The 4,287-nt window shown below is 39.7% G+C and overlaps 1 pseudogene; it reads right to left on the bottom strand.

The window, feature by feature from the left end:
- Positions 1,021-3,070, bottom strand: LOC109949502 (annotated as a pseudogene).

Genomic DNA, 4,287 nt, shown 5'->3' with positions numbered 1-4,287 from the left:
GAGAGAGAGAGAGAGAGAGAGAGAGAGAGAGAGAAAACCAGATTTTTATAAAAAATCTCATTTCGAAATATTTATGATTGTGCCACTGGGTTTCTTTTGACCATATCTCTCTCGTTACAACTCCGATTCGAGCCCACTACGTGTCTATGAACTCGTCTCAGTACGACCTATCCAAAAATACAAGTCACGGTCCCAAACTCTCTCCGGTTAAAAATGTGACTAAAATACCCTTAAATAATTAAATAATTAAATAAGGGTAAAATTTGGGGAAATTTGGGGTCGGGGTGTTACATACTCATTATTTTCTTAATTCTAAAATAAATTTAAATTTTATAAAAAAAATATTAAAAAAAATTAAAATTAAAATCAGATAATGGATCCTATTTTTATGGAACACAACTACTCATTATTTTTTTAATTCTAAAATAAATTTAAATTTTATATAAAAAAAAAGCCTTTCGCAAGCGCGGAAGCGCGTGCTGAGAGGCCAGTATTCATAATGTGACAATCTCCATCAATTTTAATTATCTCCATAAATTGAAGCGTCTCTCTCCTTCATGCAATTCTCTTTGTGCTAGATTCATATATATATATATATGTTTTTTTTTCCCAAACAACAAAATATCCATAAAACCCAAACATAACACTAAAGTCCACACATAAATGCCGAAAATCTTAGCATTTTATGTTTTGTGATGAGGAGTGGGATGCATGAATTGAGTTTTTTTTTTAATGTTGAATAAGTATTTTATGCTTTGAGATTGATTATTATGCTTGAATGATATTTAGTACTTGTATTTTTGATAGAATATTCTGGCTCAATAAGAATTAGTAGTCTAATTTATCTGTATTGTATTATTTATATTTTTTTTATTAAAATAAATTAATGTTCGAAAAGCTTACGCTTCAATGATTCAAGGCTACACCTTGTATAGCGAACTAAAAATGCCTCGCCTCAAATATGCAACTTTTTCAAAGAAGAAAATTTGTAACAGAAATTTTTTACTTGAGTGTAGCACAAAGAAGAAATTATCCTTCATTTTATTGAGACATCTCAATTGGTACTTATAATTATTATACACTCATTACCCTACTTTTAGTTAGGGTTCCAAGCATGACAGTGTGAACAGGAGTCCTTGATGATCAAACATACAAAAGTACGGAATTTTACAAGGAAGACGATCCTGAATTTATGAATGAGGATGGATCAGGTGGAACTGAGACTTCAACAGTACCTTCAAGCATCAATGTAACTTTCTTCATGGTGGGTCTTAGTAATGGATCCTTCTTGATACACAATATTGCAATCATCACATACTTCTCCATCTCCTTGATGTCTTCCATTGCCTCACCATCATTCTGCAACAGAAGATGCATTTTCTTTTGCTTATAGAAATCATATGGCCAATCAGCTAATATCATTTGATTTTCATCCTCAGCCTCTTCTTCAAATTTCTTCCTGCAGCAAATAATCTCCAATAGCAAAATGCCAAAGCTGTAAACATCCACCTTCACTGTGATAGGCAAGTTTTTGAACCATTCAGGAGACACATACCCTTTCGTTCCCCTGATTGCAGTCCTGAGTCTGGTCCATTTTCAAAAGCTTGGCTAATCCGAAGTCAGAAATTCTTGCCGTGAAATAGTCATCGAGAAGAATGTTTTGAGGCTTAATGTCACAGTATACAATTTGGCTGCTGCACTCCTCGTGCAAATACAAAAGCCCTCTTGCAATTCCCAGGCAATTTTCCTTCTTTGATACCAGTTTGGCATTGACTCTCTAAAGAGGAAGCTTGATAGAGAGCCATTGCTCATAAACTCATACACAAGAATTAGGTGATGTCCCTCGTTACAAAATCCAAGTAATTGGACTAAATTCCTGTGATGTATTCTGCCAATTGCACTCACTTCAGCATTGAATTCCAACTCGTTATCTCTAACCTTAGCATCTAAAATTTTAACAGCAACACACTTGCCATTATCAGACGAAAACTTTCCTTTAAAAACTGTTGCCGATGCGCCACGTCCTAGTTCTTCCTTGAATTCGTTTGTGGCTTCTTTTAACTCCTCATAAGTGAAACACTTCAAATTCATGCCCTGCACGACTGGACAAGGCTGAATCACCTTAACTTTTCTAGAATAGATGTGAGAAACAATCAAATAGGTTATCAATGGTAAGAGGAAGTTGAGAAACCCCAAGCTACTGAGGAGCACTGATCCAACAACAATCAAAGTTGACCCATCTTTCCTTTTTGTATTTGGGCTTCCGGCTGATTTCGAAGTAGAGTTGCCTTTCCTTATTTTGATCAAATTTTTTCCCATAAAACTGTTGTCTATCCTCCCATTGGGAAGTGGGGCTCCCTTCAACGAACAATTCCCATTTATGAAAACGGCAGTGGTGCAGTAACAATCAGCTAGGCAAGTCTGCCTACACCAATCCTCAGTTACGCCCTGAAACTTGTCATATTCAGATCCCTGCCAATACACATTGTTCATCTCTTGAAGATAGAAAAGATCGGTCTCTGCTGAGGCCTCATCACAGCTTTGTGGAGCAAAGTTCTGTTTGCAGCCTTTCAACACATCATGTGGATCCATCAAGGTATAACCAGATGGACACTTGCACATTGGTTGTCCTTGGTCATGTTGACATAAGCTGTTGAACCCACATGCACCACCACCTTTCGGTTGCAAGATACTCATGCAGATATTTGAAGGTATGAAGGACAATGTGGACCAAACTCCGGCCTTTGAGCCAGTGCCTTTACGGCAGACATAGTGCCTCAAAACTCCGTCATAGTCAAGAGTTGCTCTCTGGTATAAATCTTGCTTTGATAATGTATTGGAGGATATTACATTAAGTATGGTTCCATTCCTTGCAGCAAGGTAAATAGAGCCAGAGTGGTTGAATATGACTTGAAAGCCACTACCATTAGTATCGGTCTTCCAATAACTGAAATAGGGATAATCTTGTGGGAAATTTGTTGTGTAAAGCATGAGATCTCCACTAGATTGTAGTGTAAACAGGAATCTACCTTTTGAGTAATTTGTTGCCGTATAGCAAGCAAAGAGTCTGCTTCCGTTATTAAGAGTCTATGAGGGTAGGATTGTATCAGTTGGTTGATCAAAACTGCCCCACAGTTTAAGGACCCGCCCCGGATTTTCTGAAAACCCGAGACGAACCCTTTGGAATTCCTGACATCACCCCGATGCCAGGCCCATTTACTAAAAACCGAGACTTCCTACCGAAATTTCGGCAGAGTCTCCCCTATAAATAGGACATTTCCCAAAATTTATACCTGCATGAAGACGCATTTAATATTCACAACTGGCAGCATGCACAATATAATTTCATGCAGTTCACATAAATTGGCCTTCGGCCTTCTAAGAATTCTCAACAGACTACCCAACAATTCAAATACAAATTATTACTAATATTTAGTCTGCGGCTGCACCTAATAACCTTAGGCTGCCTACGTACCCTCCTTGAGGGATCAAGCCACACGTAGTTCTTCCCTAAAACCCAATTCCACACTTGGGCGATACCTTATATCATTTCTTTGTATTTCATATAATCTCCCCATACGCCGGTACAACCAACGCCACGTATGGGGCCTGTCAACACGCCGGATAACCTACGCCACGTGCGACCATGCCATACTATCATAATATCTCCCCATACGCCGGTACAACTAACGCCACGTATGGGGTCTGTCTCAACGCCGGATAACCTACGCCACGTGAGACCTGCACATCATATCACATAACTCCCCATACGCCGGTACAACCAACGCCACGTATGGGGCCTGTCCCAACGCCGGATAACCTACGCCACGCGGGACCTCAATATTATATCACAAAGCTCCCCATACGCCGGTACAACCAACGCCACGTATGGGGTCTGTCGACACGCCGGATAACCTACGCCACGTGCGACCTCAACATAATATTACATAGCTCCCCATACGCCGGTACAACCAACGCCACGTATGGGGCCTGTCCCAACGCCGGATAACCTACGCCACGCGGGACCTAACTTTCACTTGGTGGTACTTGTAATGGATCCAACATCCGAGGAGGTACCTAAAGTAGTGCGTATAGCACTCCAAACTGACATTCTAGACTTTGTTGTACCCTTGTACAACCACATATAATTATATTTTATATAAAATTAATTCTAATATTGTGTAACCCTCCACAATCATCTAGCACCCGATAATCCCCCCATAGAAAAGGTGAGATTACTCCCGGGAGACTCACGGTCAACCAAGGTCAAACTACTCTAACCCTGGT

The sequence above is a fragment of the Prunus persica genome, chromosome G6 (genome assembly GCF_000346465.2).
Source record: "Prunus persica cultivar Lovell chromosome G6, Prunus_persica_NCBIv2, whole genome shotgun sequence".
NCBI classification, from domain to species: domain Eukaryota; kingdom Viridiplantae; phylum Streptophyta; class Magnoliopsida; order Rosales; family Rosaceae; genus Prunus; species Prunus persica.
The sequence above is the reverse complement of the archived record's forward strand: the minus strand, read 5'-3'. Positions and strand labels throughout refer to the sequence as shown.